Source organism: Triticum urartu, chromosome 6A (genome assembly GCF_056163025.1).
Source record: "Triticum urartu cultivar PI428250 chromosome 6A, HENAU_Tu73, whole genome shotgun sequence".
Lineage (NCBI taxonomy): Eukaryota > Viridiplantae > Streptophyta > Magnoliopsida > Poales > Poaceae > Triticum > Triticum urartu.
Window position 1 is genome coordinate 185830472 of NC_141878.1, and position 18071 is coordinate 185848542.

Below are 18071 nucleotides of genomic sequence, written 5' to 3' on the forward strand. Positions count from 1 at the left end.
ATGGAAGTCGACGGCGGGAGCCATCTTGAATTCGGCTCCTAGCTGGACGCAATTCCGGAGACCAATACGGCTCCCGAATCAAGCAGGCGGCCTCCCTCGGCTGGAGGGGGCGTGCCTGTTGCACCGGCAATCTCTGTCCAGCCAGAGGTGCCGGATGTTTTGTTGGCGGCACTGAAGAGCGCCTCCATCATCGATGAACACCGTGCCCTGATGGGTGCGGTGATTAAGGAGATTCAGTCTGCTGAGAGTGGACTGGATGAAACCTGTATCAGCCTTATAAGAGGCTTTGAGGTATGTTTTATGAGGTTTCGAAGAGTGTCATAGTATGGATAGTAGCCCCTGATACACTGTTCGGTCAAGAAAGGACCGGACAGAGGATCAATTTTATTTTCGCAGGAAGACTCACTTGATGACATCTATCTCGCTTCTTTTATAAGCAGGCGTCTGCAGCGGCTGCCGCCTCTCATGCTGCGGAGGTCTCCGGACTGAATCAAAGTCTAGAGCGGGCCGAAGAAAAACTTGGCCAGTTGAAAAGGCAGTTGGGGGAAAACAAGGTATGCGCGAGCCTTGTTCGCGTTCAGTGCGAACAAATTCTCAGTATGACAACATATGTTTCATTATTTGCGCCAGGGGCGATGACCGAAGTCGATGCTCTGAGGAGGGTTGTTGCCGAGGCCGAGGAAAAGGCAGCCCCAAAGCAGGCTCTTCGTGAGAAGCACAAGGCCAGGGTTATTGAAGCTGAGCAGGAGCTTCAAGAGTCCGTGAAGAAATGCGAGACCTTGGAGCAGAGTTTAGCGGAGAAAAAAATCCGAACTCGCCGGGGCTCATCAGGCCGCACGCGATGCCTAGGGGGAAACCCAAGGCGCCCTACAGGAGATCCAAGAGGCGAGGACAATCGCGACGGGTAAGGCTTTTTTCTATGTAAAGCAAGTATTTGAGGAGAAAGTCATGTTTCTAATTCTGAGTTTGGATTTCTCCAGGGGTATTTGCGGAACTGCCCCGCAGCATATCGGATGCCGCCCAATTCTGCCGAGCCGGAGAAGGGAACACTGCGGATAAGCTCTTATGGTCGCAGTATCTGGCACCGAATTATCTGGTGCCTTTTGCCGACCAACTGAAACAGCTGATCGAACTGCATAGGGCGGCCGAACTAGCCATGAAGGATTTGATTATCCAGCTATGGCCTGCCGAGCCGATTCCTGATAACTACTTCGGGCTCGTGAAGCGGCTTGTGGGTGCGTGCCCTCGACTTGACGTCATCAAGCGGTCGGTCTGTATAGAGGGTGCGCGAATGGCCTTCGCCCATGCAAAGGTGCACTAGGGGAAGATGGATGCTGAAAAGCTGATGATCGAGGGACCGCCAGAGGGGAAGGAGCACCGCAAGCCCGAATTATATTATGAAAGTGTCCTGAAAGGATCCTGCCTAGCGGCGGAGCAATGCACCAAGGACATTATATTTCCATGAGTACAATTATGTTGTCCTTTGTAATGTTGAACAAGGTCATTTCTATCATTTATTGCCTGTTATATAAAAGTTTATCCTCCTGCGCGGCCGTTTTATATATATTAATCCTGAGAGTTGGCCAGTCGTCGGCTTCTGCCCCCACGTAGGAAGTACGGGGGTGTTCGGGATAAACCTAATCACTCTTTATCCCAGTTTTGGGTCCTTCGAAGGAGGTGTTCAGCACAACAAACCAGGCAATCGGACTATAGGGCTTTATCACTCTCACTTAGCCATAGGAGCTTTATAAAAGGAAGGTAGGCGCAGCCCTTGGTGTTCGGAAGACCGCACGAGGGGCTATATAAGCACCTGATCGGAAGAAAAGCCGATCCATCGCACGCTGCATTGGTTATGGCATTATGCGGGAGAAATCCTTAAAGATTTTACAACCTCTCGAACAGCTGACCAGCTCTCGCCGTATCATGACAGTCAGTTTTCGGCTTTCTCTACTGAGGTGCTCGTCCGGAAGAACCGAGACACAACCGTAGTAGTTCTCCCTGTGCCGCCTTAGCCGATATAGCGGAACGTGAGGCAGCAAAACATGGGAGCCAGGCAAACCCAACATTTGACCCAAGACATGATTCGGAGCTGATGCATATAATGCTATAAGTTTGGGGTGCCGAACTTCCATGAAGGTGTTCGGACTTTATTGCCGTATTACGGGTAAAACAAAGCCCCTGGCATATTTAAAGCATATCGCGGTGTACGGATGCCACTTGACAAAAGAATTTCAATAAGAAATAATAGCAGATAAGCGTTATATAAATCCACATGTTGTATTTGAACAGTACGTCGATGCGTGTGAGTACAGGTAATGTGATAAAAAAAGAAATATGACTGTGGAACCTGCTGAGACCAAGGGAAAGAAGCTGTGTGCAGATCCGGAGTATAGTCGGATGGTCATCGCGGGGAATATCTAAGGATTCCCTTGCACGTTCAAGCTGCTTCCATATCGCCAGTCCTAGTCTACGCAAAGTTGAACCTGCAAACAAAATGTAAGAAATGTTGTGTGCCGCAGAGCGGTTGAGTCGCGGTATGTGGCATGTCCTGGCTTTCGCCGGAGTGTTTAGTTGAGCTCTGGACGAGCTGGGTTATCTTGCCGCGAAGTAGTTCGAAATCCTTTGGCGGTGTCCGGGAGCCGGACCGTCGACCCGAGGTTTGGTTGGAAGGTGCCACTTGTGGCTTCTGCTGTTAAAGCAGCGGTATACTCCTTGGTGCCAAGGGAAAGTTTGGCCCTGCCATTAACCGTGATGACGCCGTGTGGACCGGGCATCTTGAGCTTACGGTGGGCATAATGTGGTACTGTGTTGCATCGAGCGAACGCGGTTCGTCCGAGCAGTGCCTGATAATCACCACGAAAGGGGACGATGTCGAAGATTAACTCTTCGGCGCGGTAATTGTTTGGTGATCCGAAGACTACCTCAAGGGCGATGGAGCCTGTACAGCTAGCCTCCACACCTGGTATAATACCGCTGAAGGTGGTTTTAGTGGGCTTTATCACCGAATGATCGATGCCCATCTTGCGCACTGTGTCCTGGTAAAGCTGGTTTAGACTGCTACCTCCATCCATAAGGACTCGTGTGAGGTGGAACCCGTCAATTATTGGGTCGAGGACTAGTGCAGCTGGATTACCCTGATTGTTGTTGCCCGGATGATCCGTGCGGTTGAAGGTGATCGGCCCTAGTTTATATCGTGGGACGGCTGGTTCCATTAAGTCGACATCCCTAAGGGTGTGCATCCGGTCCGGGTTGGGAGTGTAGGTGCCGTTTACCACGTTCACTGTTTGGGTTTGCGGGGGAAATTTCTTTTGCCCTCCTGTACTCGGTGATCTGGGCTCCTCGTCGCCATCGTCGCTTTGAGACCCCTTATCTTTGTGTTTTGGCACCTGACCTGCCGGCTTGTTTGAAGACCTAGCATTCTCTGTTGGTATGATTGGCTGGTGTTCCTGGGGTGCCATGAATTTGGCATGGGCGGTCGAGTATGCGGTCCAGACTGGACGGACCCGAATTGTCATTTGTGAGTGGTCTGTTCCGCTGACTACACGTAGAGCCCCTAAATCCGGCATTGACTGTCGTATCTTCGGCATTTCCACCATTTTTGCGGCACTTGTGTTTGTTGCGTCGGGGTTTGCCGTTGCTATCTGTGGCTTCTGATGTGCCAGGGTTGCTTGCTGCGTTGTTGCTACGGGCCAACCAGCTATCTTCGCCCGCGCAAAAGCGGGTCATTGATAACCCACAAGTATAGGGGATCGCAACAGTTTTCGATAAGTAAGAGTGTCGAACCCAACGAGGAGCTAAAGGTAGAACAAATATTCCCTCAAGTTCTATCGACCAGCGATACAACTCTACGCACGCTTGACGTTCGCTTTACCTAGAACAAGTATGAAACTAGAAGTACTTTGTATGTGTTGTTGGATAGGTTTGCAAGATAATAAAGATTACGTAAATAAAAAGTAGGGGCTGTTTAGATAAAGAAACAATAAAGTAAATATAGCGAGTGTGGAAAAGTGGTGGTAGGAGTTGTAAAATTGCCCCTAAGCAATTGACTACTTTACTAGACCGATAGCAAGTATTATGTGGGAGAGGCCACTGCTAGCATGTCATCCCTGACTTGGAATTCTATGCACTTATGATTGGAACTATTAGCAAGCATTCACAACTACTAATGTTCATTAAGGTAAAACCCAACCATAGCATTAAGGTATATTGGTCCCCCTTCAACCCCGTATGCATCAATTTCTATGCTAGGTTGAAGCTTATGTCACTCTTGCCCCCCCAATACATAGTCCTATCAACATACAACTAACCCTAGGGTGTGATCCATGCGCGCAATCATATGATGGGCACCAAAGGATAGCAACATAACCACAAGCAAATTAAATCAATCATAGCAATTCATCAACCACCGATAGGACAACGAAAATCTACTCAGACATCATAGGATGGCAACACATCATTGGATAATAATATGAAGCATAAAGCACCATGTTCAAGTAGAGGGTACAACGGGTTGCGGGTTGCGGGAGAGTGGACCGCTGTAGATAGAGGGGGGAAGGTGATGGAGATGTTGGTGAAGATGGCAGAGGTGTTGGTGTAGATCGCGGTGATGATGATGGCCCCCGGCGGCGTTCCGGCGCCACCGGAAGCGAGGGGGAGAGAGAGCCTCTCCTTCTTCTTCTTCTTCCTTGACCTCCTCCCTAGATGGGAGAAGGGTTTCCCCTCTGGTCCATGGCCTCCATGGCACGGGAGGGGTGAGAGCCCCTCCGAGATTGGATCTGTCTCTCTGTCTCTCTCTGTTTCCGCGTTCTCAGATTCTTCCCTTTCACCGTTTCTTATATTCCCGGAGATCCGTAACTCCGATTGGGCTGAAATTTTGACACGATCTCTATCCGGAAATTAGCTTTCTTGCGGCGGAAGAAGGGCACCAGCTGCCTTACGGGTGGCCCACGAGGGTCAGGGGCGCCCCCCCTGCCCCATGGCCACCTCGGGCACCGTCTCGCGTGGATTTTTCTTCCCAAAAATCATATATATTCCAAAAAAGTCTCCATCGGTTTTTATCCCGTTTGGACTCCATTTGATATGGATATTCCGCGAAACAAAAAACATGCAACAAACAGGAACTGGCACTGGGCACTGGATCAATATGTTAGTCCCAAAAATAGTATAAAAAGTTGCCAAAAGTATATGAAAGTTGTAGAATATTGGCATGGAACAATCAAAAATTATATATACGACGGAGACGTATCAGCATCCCCAAGCTTAATTCCTGCTCGTCCTCGAGTAGGTAAATGATAAAAAAGATAATTTTTGATGTGGAATGCTACCTAGCATAATCTTGATCACATATCTAATCATGGCATGAATATTAAGATAGAGTGATTCAAAGCAATAGTCTATCATTTGACATAAAAACAATAATACTTCAAGCCTACTAATAAAGCAATCATGTCTTTTCAAAATAACATGGCCAAAGAAAGTTATCCCTACAAAATCATATGATCTGGCTATGCTCCATCTTCACCACACAAAATATTCATATCATGCACAACCCCGATGACAAGCCAAGCATTTGGTTCATACTTTTTAATGCGCTTCAGCATTTTCAACCCTCACGCAATACATGAGCGTGAGCCATGGATATAGCACTATAGATGGAATAGAATATGATGGTGGAGAAGACAAAAAGGAGAAGATAGTCTCACATCAACTAGGCATATCAACGGGCTATGGAGATGCCCATCAATGGATATCAATGTGAGTGAGTAGGGATTGCCATGCAACGTATCCACTAGAGCTATAAGTGTATGAAAGCTCCAACTGAAACTAAGTGGGTGTGCATCCAACTTGCTTGCTCATGAAGACCTCGGGCATTTGAGGAAGCCCATCATCGGAATATACAAGCCAAGTTCTATAATGAAAATCCCACTAGTATATGAAAGTGATAACTTAAGAGACTCTCTATATGAAGAACATGGTGCTACTTTGAAGCACAAGTGTGGTAAAAGGATAGTAACATTGCCCCTTCTCTCTTTTTCTCTCATTTTTTTCTCTTTTTTTCTTTTCTTTTTCTTTTTTTGTAGGCTTCTTTAGCCTCTCTCTCCTTTGGGGGGGCCTTCTTTGGCCACTTTTATTTTGATAACCTCACATGGGACAATGTTCTAATAATGATGATCATCACACTTTTATTTACTTACAACTCAATATTACAACTCGATATCTTAGAACAAAGATATGACTCTATATGAATGCCTCCGGCGGTGTACTGGGATGTGCAATGGTCTAGCGTAGCAATGACATCAAAAAGGACAAGCCATGAAAACATCATGCTAGCTATCTTACGATCATGCAAAGCAATATGACAATGAATGCTCAAGTCATGTATATGATGATGATGGAAGTTGCATGGAAATATATCTAGGAATGGCTATGGAAATGCCATGATAGGTAGGTATGGTGGCTATTTTGAGGAGAATTTATATGGTGGGTTTATGGTACCGGCGAAAGTTGTGCGGTACTAGACAGGCTAGCAATGGTGGAAGGGTGAGAGTGCGTATAATCCATGGACTCAACATTAGTCATAAAGAACTCACATACTTATTGCAAAAGTTTATTAGCCCTCGAAGCAAAGTACTACTATGCATGCCCCTAGGGGGATAGATTGGTAGGAAAATACCATCACTCATCCCCGACTGCCACTCATAAGGAAGACAATCAATAAATAAATCATGCTCCGACTTCGTTACATAACGGTTCACCATACGTGCATGCTACGGGAATCACAAACCTCAACACAAGTATTTCTACAATCCACAACTATCCACTAGCATGACTCTAATATCACCATCTTTATATCGCAAAACTATTGCAAGGAATCAAACATATCATATTCAGTGATCTACAAGTTTTATGTAGGATTTTATGACTAACCATGTGAATGACCAATTCCTGTCATCTCTCTAAATAGATATAAGTGAAGCAAGAGAGTTTAATTCTTTCTAAAAAAGATATGCCCACGCTCTAACAAATATAAGTGAAGCAAAAGAGCATTCTACAAATGACGGTTTTCTATGTAAAGAGAAACAGGCAATCCAAACTTCAAATGATATAAGTGAAGCACATGAAGCATTCTATAAAGCCATACTCAAAAGATATAAGTGAAGTGCAAAGAGCATTCTATAAATCAACCAAGGACTATCTCATAACAGCATGGTGCATAAAAGAAAAATAAAAACTAAATGCAAAAGACGCTCCAAGATTGCACATATCGCATGAACGAAACGAATCCGAAAACATACCGATACTTGTTGAAGAAAGAGGGGATGCCTTCCGGGGCATCCCCAAGATTAGACGCTTGAGTCTCCTTGAATGTTTACTTGGGGTGCCTCAGGCATCCCCAAGCTTGAGCTCTTGCCTCTCTTCCTTCTTCTCACATCGAGACCTTCTCGGTCATCGAACACTTCATCCACACAAAACTTCAACAAAAAACTCGGTAAGATTCGTTAGTATAATAAAGCAAATCACTACTCTAAGTACTGTTGCAAACCAATTCATATTTTGTTTTTGCATTGTGTCTACTGTAGTATAACTTTTTCATGTCTTAATCCACTGATATAAATTGATAGTTTCATCAAAACAAGCAAACTATGCATCAAAAACAAAATCTGTCTAAAACAGAACAGTCTGTAATAATCTGAACATTCACCATACTTATGATACTTGAAAAATTTTACCAAAATTAGGAAAAATAAACAATTTGTATAGGAAGACAGTTCAAAAAAAATCAGAACCATTTGACGTTCCAGCAAAAAATGTAAAATCGCGCACTACAGCCAAAGTTTCTGTCCTGCACCGTACAAACCATCAAGCAAATGTAAACATCCTAAAGGCAAACCTTGGCACATTATTTTTATAATACAATGGAATTGTACAAGGGGATAATTATTTTTATTTAAAAGTTTCTGTAATCAAGATTCACAAAGTTTCCGTGAGCATGAGCAAAGTTCAAGGCTAGCTCCCACTTCAACAATGCTTGTCTTTCTCACTTTCGCTTTCCTTTTTGAAAAAGTTTTGGGTTTCCCTCTTTATTTTTGTTGCTTTTAAACTATATAAAAGCACTCAAAAGAAATAAATGACTCTCTAAAACTTCTGGGTTGTCTCCCTGGCAGCGCTTTCTTTAAAGCCATTAAGCTAGGCATATAGTGCTCAAGTAATGGATCCACCCGGATCCCAAGGTATATCAAAGCCAATTTTAATTAACAATGATTTGTAATTCAGTGGTGAGCACAAGGTAACATATATCATGTAATGACGAAGTCTAACTCTCTTCCTATGCATCGGCATGTCATAAAAGAACAATTCATGCACACAAAGTAAAGGCCAATGCATAGTATAAACAGTTTCTTGCAATTTTATCATATTGGAAACATAGAGAGGTGGATATATAGTTCCTCTCTCATAATAATTGCAAGTAGGAGCAGCAAGCACATGCATATTATATTCATCAAAATCATCATGTGCAACGGTAAAAGGCAACCCATCAATATATTCCTTAATAAGAGCAAACTTCTCCAATATAGTGTAGTTGGGAGAATTCAAAAAGATAATAGGACTATCATGCGTGGGTGCAATAGCAACAATTTCATGTTCAACATAAGGAACTATAGCAAGTTCATCTCCATAAGCATAATTCATATTGGCATCTTGGCCACAAGCATAGCAAGCATCATCGAAAAGGGATATTTCAAGAGAATCAACGGGATCATAACAATCATCATAGCAATCATCCTTCGGTAAGCACGAAGGGAAATTAAACAATGTATGAGTTGAAGAGTTACTCTCATTAGAAGGTGGGCACGGGTAGCTAATCCGCTCTTCCTCCATTTGTTCTTCGCTCTCCTCCTCATCTTTTTCATCCAATGAGCTCACAGTTTCATCAATTTCTTCTTCCATAGACTCCTGCAAAATATTAGTCTCTTCTTGGACAGCGGGGTAGTCCTCAATATATGGTTCAACATAGGCATTAGAAGCATAATTATCATAGCAATATTTAAGTATGTCAAAATTTTCAGATTTGTAAAGAGTGGCATCATACTTTTCAATCAAAGAAGCAATTTCGTAAGCACCCTTAAAAGCAACAAAATCTTCAATTTGTTGAACATCATAGTAATTATAAACACCCTTATCATATGAAGATGCGATTCCATTATCACTAAACTCACATTGATAGGGAAGGTGTTTCTTAGGGTTTTCAAAACAACAAGTAAAATCATATATTTCACATAAATTCCAAGCATAGCATTGCAAACGATGAATTTGACCCAGTAAAATTTTCCCTTTTTTAGATATTCGGTGTCGCACATAACAAGCATGCTATTCTAAAGATTTGCCCTCGACTAAGCTAGTTCGGGTTTCAGCACGAGCACATAGGGATCGAAGATGATCCAAGTAATAAGCTTCAGAAGTGTGATAGATTTTGAGTGGTTCTTCAACCATTGGTTTAGTAGGTACAACTAATTTTTTTTTGGTATTTTGCGTTTCCTACCCATAACTATAGATAGAGAACAACTAAGAACAGCAAAAAAAAATTACTTAGTGATAAAGCAAACAAGCACACACGAGAATATTTACCCCACGCTATGACTCCCCGGCAACGGCGCTAGAAAAAGGTCTTGATAACCCATAAGTATAGGGGATCGCAACAGTTTTCGATAAGTAAGAGTGTCAAACCCAACGAGGAGCTAAAGGTAGAACAAATATTCCCTCAAGTTCTATCGACCACCAATACAACTCTAAGCACGCTTGACGTTCGCTTTATCTTGAACAAGTATGAAACTAGAAGTACTTTGTAGGTGTTGTTGGATAGGTTTGCAAGATAATAAAGATTATGTAAATAAAAAGTAGGGGCTGTTTAGATAAAGAAACAATAAAGTAAATATAGCAAGTGTGGAAAAGTGGTGGTAGGAGTTGTGAAATTGCCCCTAAGCAATTGACTACTTTACTAGACCGATAGCAAGTATTATGTGGGAGAGGCCACTGCTAGCATGTCATCCATGACTTTGAATTCTATGCACTTATGATTGGAACTATTAGCAAGCATCCGCAACTACTAATGTTCATTAAGGTAAAACCCAACCATAGCATTAAGGTATATTGGTCCCCCTTCAATCCCGTATGCATCAATTTCTATGCTAGGTTGAAACTTCTGTCACTCTTGCCCTCCAATACATAGTCCTATCAACATACAACTAACCCTAGGGTGTGATCCACGCGCGCAATCATATGATGGGCACCAAAGGATAGCAACATAACCACAAGCAAATTAAATCAATCATAGCAATTCATCAACCATCGGTAGGACAACGAAAATCTACTCAGACATCATAGGATGGCAACACATCATTGGATAATAATATGAAGCATAAAGCACCATGTTCAAGTAGAGGGTACAGCGGGTTGAGGGAGAGTGGACCGCTGTAGATAGAGGGGGGAAGGTGATGGAGATGTTGGTGAAGATGGCGGAGGTGTTGGTGTAGATCGCGGTGATGATGATGGCCCCCGGCGGCGTTCCGGCGCCACCAGAAGCGAGGGGGAGAGAGCCCCCCTCCTTCTTCTTCTTCCTTGACCTCCTCCCTGGATGGGAGAAGGGTTTCCCCTCTGGTCCATGGCCTCCATGGCACGGGAGGGCGAGAGACCCTCCGAGATTGGATCTGTCTCTCTGTCTCTCTCTGTTTCTGCGTTCTCAGATTCTTCCCTTTCACCATTTCTTATATTCCCGGAGATCCGTAAATCCGATTGGGCTGAAATTTTGACACGATCTCTATCCGGAAATTAGCTTTCTTGCGGCGGAAGAAGGGCACCAGCTGCCTTACGGGTGGCCCACGAGGGTCAGGGGCGCCCCCCCTGCCCCATGGCCACCTCGGGCACCGTCTCGCGTGGATTTTTCTTCCCAAAAATCATATATATTCCAAAAAAATCTCCATCCGTTTTTATCCCGTTTGGACTCCGTTTGATATGGATATTTTGTGAAACAAAAAACATGCAACAAATAGGAACTGGTACTGGGCACTGGATCAATATGTTAGTCCCAAAAATAGTATAAAAAGTTGCCAAAAGTATATGAAAGTTGTAGAATATTGGCATGGAACAATTAAAAATTATAGATATGACGGAGACGTATCAGTCATGAGTGTCGTGAGGGCTGCCATGGATTTTGGCTTCTCTTGGCCGAGATGTCGAGCGAGCCACTCGTCACGGATGTTATGTTTAAAGGCCGCTAGGGCTTCGGCATCCGGACAGTCGATAATTTGGTTATTTTTAATTAGGAACCGAGTCCAGAATTTCCTGGCTGACTCTCCGGGTTGCTGTGTTATGTGACTTAAATCGTCAGCATCCGGTGGCCACACATAAGTGCCCTGAAAGTTGTCCAGGAATGCGTCTGCCAGGTTCTCCCAGCTTCCAATGGAGTTTGCCGGCAAGCTATTCAGTCAATGCCGAGCCGACCCTTTGAGATTTAGCGGGAGATACTTGATGGCGTGTAGATCATCCCCACGGGCCATGTGAATGTGGAGGAAGAAATCCTCTATCCATACCGCGGGGCCTGTGGTGCCGTCATATGATTCAATGTTTACAGGTTTAAACCCTTTTGGGAATTCATGATTCATTACTTCATCAGTGAAGCATAGGGGGTGTGCGGCGCCTCTGTGCCGGGCTATATCACGACGCAGTTCATACGAGTCTTGTCTGCTGTGTTCGGCCCGGCCGGATTTGCTTTTAGTATATCCGGCGTGACGGTTGTCGTCGCTCGCTGGGGCGCGGCCCCGTGATCCGTAGATCGATCTTTTATGTCCCGATTTGTTTTCCAATACTTCTCGCAGGTCCTGCGTGTTACCCCGGGCCTTGGTATTTTTGTTTGACTGGCGACGGGGTGCGGTCTGGACTTCGGGCTGATATGTCGCTTTGTCTCGGCCACGAGGTGGCTGGTCAGCCGCATCATACGCTGGTGGTGTAGGCTTTCATGCTTCCTCCTCAAGTTGGGGTAGCAACCTGCACTTTGGGTAACTTTTGGTTGGGCACTTGAGTCCGTATTCCTCGGCTGCCAGTACCTCTGTCCATCTATCCTCTAGAAAATCTTGATCAGCTTGACGCTGCTATTGCTTTTTCTTCAGGCTTTCTGTTGTGGCTATAAGCCGGCGCTTGAAGCGCTCCTGTTCGACGGGATCCTCAGGCACGGTAAATTCTTCGTCGCCGAGGTTTGCCTCGTCATCGGAGAGGGGCATGTAATTGTCATCCTCCGATTCTCCATCTGCGCATGTTCCTTGGGGCTAGCTTGCCCATCCTCCTGCTCGAAGTCTGGCTGGAGGGGATTGTCTTCGTCTTCGGCACTGTCCGCAGCGTTATTGTCTCTTGTGCCGGTATCGCTGCTTTTGCTATGGCGGGGCTTAGAGCGGCGTCGATGACGCCGGTGCTTAAATTGCTTCTCGAGGGGATTATCCTCCATTGCCTTATTGCCATCGCTTTCTTTGGGGGTGTCCACCATGTATATATCATATGATGAGGTGGCTGTCCAGCGCCCTGTGGGCGGTGGTTCCTATTCTTCTCCTGCATCGTCGTCCATAACGTCGATGTCTTTGGAGCCAAAATCAAGCATGTCGGTTAAGTCGTCGACGGTGGCTATTAAGTGGGTGGCGGGTGGGGAATGAATTTCTTCGTCGTCCGCTTCCCACCCAAGCCGGACATAGTTCGACCAAGGGTCTCCTGACAAGGAGAGAGACCTCAATGAATTTAGTACGCCGCCCAAGGGCGAGTACTGAAAGATATCCGCGGAGGTAAACTCCATGATCGGTGCCCAATCAGATTCGATATGCACGGATGCAGGCGGATCGGAGCCTGTGGCCGGGGACGAATCCAAGGGTCCGGTAACACAGGTCTCACAGGAGGTGAAGTTAGTATTCGTCTCTATCGCCGCTGGGTGTGCGGCCTCCATGGTGGGGTCCATCCACCCGTCCTCGGACGGCACGATCTACTCCGGTTTGAGGGCCAGAGTAGCCACAAGTGTGATCTCCCGAACACCGTCCGGCGGCAGAGCTAAGTCATACTCGTCGCGACTGTGCGGCGCACCTGACATGGGCTCGAATTCGTCAAAGATCAAGTCTCCGCGGGTGTCGGCAGTATAGTTCAAGCTTCCAAACCTGACCTGATGGCCAGGGGCGTAGCTATCGATTTGCTCCAGATGGCCAAGCGAGTTGGCCCGTAGTACGAAGCCGCCAAATACGAAGATCTGTCCGGGGAGAAAAACCTCACCCTGGATCGCATCGTTACCGATGATCGAAGGAGCCATCAAGCCTACACAGTGGAACTCTCAATGAAAGCACCAATGTCGGTGTCAAAACTGGCGGATCTCGGGTAGGGGGTCCCGAACTGTGCGTCTAAGGCGGATGGTAATAGGAGGCGGGGGACACAATGTTTACCCAGGTTCGGGCCCTCTCGATGGAGGTAATACCCTACGTCTTGCTTGATTGATCTTGATGATATGAGTATTACAAGAGTTGATCTACCACGAGATCATAGAGGCTAAACCCTAGAAGTTAGCCTATGATTATGATTATTCTTATCCTACGGACTAAACCCTCCGGTTTATATAGACACCGGAGGGGGCTAGGGTTACACAGAGTCGGTTACAAGGGAGGAGATCTACATATCTGAACTGCCAAGCTTGCCTTCCACGCAAAGGAGAGTCCCACCCGGACACGGGACGAAGTCTTCAATCTTGTATCTTCATAGTCCAACAGCCGGCCGAAGGATATAGTCCGGCTATCCGAGGACCCCCTAATCTAGGACTCCCTCACTTATCACACCCGATCATCACATGGTGTCTTAGCACGACGAACTTTGGCATTGGTGCATACTCAGGGAGAACACTTTTACCTTGAAATTTAGTGAGAGATCATCTTATAATGCTACCGTCAAACAAAGCAGAATAAGATGCATAATGGATAAACATCACATACAATCAATATAAGTGATATGATATGGTCGTCATCATCTTGTGCCTTTGATCTCCATATCCAAAGCATCGTCATGATCACCATCATCACCGGCGCGACACCTTGATCTCCATCGTAGCATCGTTGTTGTCTCGCCAACTATTGCTTCTACGACTATCGCTACCGCTTAGTGATAAAGTAAAGCAATTACAGGACGATTGCATTGCATACAATAAAGCGACAACCATATGGCTCCTGCCAGTTGCCGATAACTCTGTTACAAAACATGATATTCTCATACAATAAATATAGCATCATGTCTTGACCATATCACATCATAACATGCCCTGCAAAAACAAGTTAGACGTCCTCTACTTTGTTGTTGCAAGTTTTACGTGGCTGCTACGGGCTGAGCAAGAACCGTTCTTACCTATGCATCAAAACCACAACGATAGTTTGTCAAGTTAGTGTTGTTTTAACCTTCTCAAGGACCGGGCGTAGCCACACTTGGTTCAACTAAAGTTGGAGAAATTGATACCCGCCAGCCACCTGTGTGCAAAGCACGTCGGTAGAACTAGTCTCACGTAAGCGTACGCGTAATGTCGGTCTGGGCCGCTTCATCCAACAATGCCGCCAAACCAAAGTATGACATGCTGGTAAGCAGTATGACTTGTATCGCCCACAACTCACTTGTGTTCTACTCGTGCATATAACATCTACGCATAAACCTGGCTCGGATGCCATTGTTGGGGAACGTAGTATTTCAAAATTTTCCTACGCACACACAAGATCATGGTGATGCATAGCAACGAGAGGGGAGAGTGTCGTCCATGTACCCTCGTAGACCGTTAAGCGGAAGCATTATAACAACGCGGTTGATGTAGTCATACGTCTTCACGATCGACCGATCCTCAACACCGAACGTACGACACCTCTGTGTTCAGCACACGTTCAGCTCGGTGACGTCCCGCGAACTCACGATCCAGTAGAGCTCGGGGAAGAGTTTCATCAGCACGACGGCGTGGTGACGATGTTGATGAAGCTACCGACGCAGGACTTCGCCTAAGCACCGCTATGATATAACTAAGGTGGATTATGGTGGAGGGGGGCACCGCACACGGCTAAGAGATCAACAGATCAATTGTTGTGTCTTTGGGGTGCCCCTACCCCCGCATATAAAGGGGGGGAGGACGAGAGGGCCAGCCAGGGAAGAGGCGCGCCCAAGGGGGGGCAATCCTACTCCAAGTAGGTTTGCCCCCTCCCTTTCCTATTCCAAGAAGGAGAAGGGGAAAGGAGGAGGTGGAGAGAAGGAAGGAGAGGGGGGCCGCCGCACCTTCCCCTTGTCCAATTCGGATTGGGGCAAGGGGGGCCGTGCGCCACCTCCTGGCTGCCCTCTCTCTTCTCCACTAAGGCCCATAAGGCCCAATAGCTTCCCGGGGGGTTCCAGTAACCCCCGGTACTCTGGTATATGTCTGAAACCTCCCGGAACCCTTCCGGTGTCCGAACATAGTCATCCAATATATCGATCTTTATGTCTCGACCATTTCGAGACTCCTCGTCATGTCCGTGATCATATCCGGGACTCCGAATTACCTTTGGTACATCAAAACACAAAAACTCATAATATCGATCGTCACAAAACTTTAAGCGTGCGGACCCTACGGGTTCGAGAACTATGTAGACATGACCGAGACATGTCTCCGGTCAATAACCAATAGCGGAACCTGGATGCTCATGTTGGTTCCTACATATTTTACGAAGATCTTTATCGGTCAAACCGCATAACAACATACGTTGTTCCCTTTGTCATCGGTATGTTACTTGCCCGAGGTTCGATCGTCGGTATCTCAATACCTAGTTCAATCTCGTTATAGGCAAGTCTCTTTACTCGTTCCCTAATGCAACATCCCGCAACTAACTCATTAGTCACATTGCTTGCAAGGCTTATAGTGATGTGCATTACCGAGAGGGCCCAGAGATACCTTTCCGACAATCGGAGTGACAAATCCTATTCTTGATCTATGCCAAATCCACGAACACCATTGGAGACACCTTAAAGCACCTTTATAATCACCCAGTTATGTTGTGACGTTTGGTAGCACACAAAGTGTTCCTCCGGTATTCGGGAGTTGCATAATCTCATAGTCATAGGAACATGTATAAGTCATGAAGAAAGCAATAGCAGTAAACTTAAACGATCAAGTGCTAAGCTAACAAAATGGGTCAAGTCAATCACATCATTCTCCTAATGATGTGATCCCGTTGATCAAATAACAACTCATGTCTATGGTTAGGAAACTTAACCATCTTTGATCAATGAGCTAGTCAAGTAGAGGCATACTAGTGACACTATGTTTGTCTATGTATTCACACATGTATTATGTTTCCGGTTAATACAATTCTAGCATGAATAATAAACATTTATCATGAAATAAGGAAATAAATAATAACTTATTATTGCCTCTAGGGCATATTTCCTTCAGTATGCCAGCGCCTTGTGGAGTGTGCGGCCGAGGATGCCCCACCAGATGCGATGCCCGTCGCTATTCTTCACGCCGCCCACCACCGGCGCCCCTTTCGTGGACGCCAGCCGTTGCGCCTGCCGGCGCTGGAAGTACGCCGCCCATGACGCGTGGTTGTCGGCGGTGTACTGGGGGAGGGCGCGCTGCTCCTCCGCCAGAGACGCCCGCACGCGGTCAACCTTGGCGGCGAAGATGCCGGGGCGCGCGTCGACGTCGGGCACCGGGGGGATAGGGACACCCCCGTTGCTGAGCCTCCACCCCGTCGGCCCGACGCGCATGTCCGGCGGCGCCGGGATGTTGGCCTTGAACAGAAGGTACGCTTCCCACTCCTAGAGCGAGCGACGGCCGAAGCCGTTGGCCGCTGCCGCGTCGCCGGGGAAGCGCTCAGCCATCGCTGAGGGAAGGGAAGGGGAGATAGGCAGAGCTCGGCGGCGGACGGGAGAGAGGCAAAGATCGACGGCTGGTTTTGGGCTCGGGCTGGTGTGGCCAGCGGCGAGGGGAAGCCGCTGGTTTTATAGCTCTGCGTCGTGTGTACACGTGGCGAGAGGGAAGGCGTCGCCGCGCCATCCGTGAGGAATCAATGGCAAGGCTGACCGGCGGCAGCCTTGCCATTGATTCCCTGGGGGAAACCGAGGCGTTCTGGGGGAAGACGAGGCGCGGTGTCGCTGATGCTGCTGGCCCACGGCTTTTTCGTGCCAAAACCGCTCGCCCCGGCGCTCCCGAGCGCGCCGGGTTCGGCCTGGGTCCGCCGGCGCCAGTTTCGGCCCAAACCGGCGAAAAACAGGCTCCTGGGGACGCGACTGGGCCGATTTTTAGGCGTCGACATGGAAAAAACGCATGGGAAGGGCCTGTTAGGGGCGCGGCTGAAGATGCTCTAAGTGCATGTACAATGCATAGCCTCAAGGTGATGCCTCACATGCCATGTAGGATTGGATATGACGTAAAGTAGGTTCGGATAGGGAAGCGGGATCCTCTCCAAGAGATGGGTGTTTGAAAAGAAAAAATGTGGTCCGATGATAGAAGCTGAAAAGGTTTGAGTGAAAAGTAGAGATGTATGAATACCAGAGTCTTTATTTTCTATTTCTTAATGAGACCCATTAGAGCATGTACAATGGGGCAGCACCACACCGCTGCCCCAACGTTTCACGTAAATAAAAGTAACTAAAGCCACTGTCTAATTCTACCTTCGTCCAATGAAAGCAGTGGTATTGTTCTCAGGGTTGGCAGCCTTTTCCTATTCACCATAGAGTAGGCTTGTCCTGTTAAAGTTAGCACGGTGATGTCCAACCCTCCCTCATTGGCAGCGTCTGCACTTTTGTCAGGGGAGAGCCGGCCTCTTCTGCAGGATCCCACTTATCTCTGCAAGCTACACCTTTTGCTAAGCTCGGCTATCCGAACCTACGTGACGTGCTAGAGCATCTGTCCATGTTGGAGCATTGGCCATGCCCTTAGTGAATATTTGCATTGGAGAGAAAAAATTAATGTAGATATCTCAAATTACTTTTTATCATGAGGCATATGTATCTATATGTCATCATTGTACGTGCTCTAAGCACAACACCCTTGT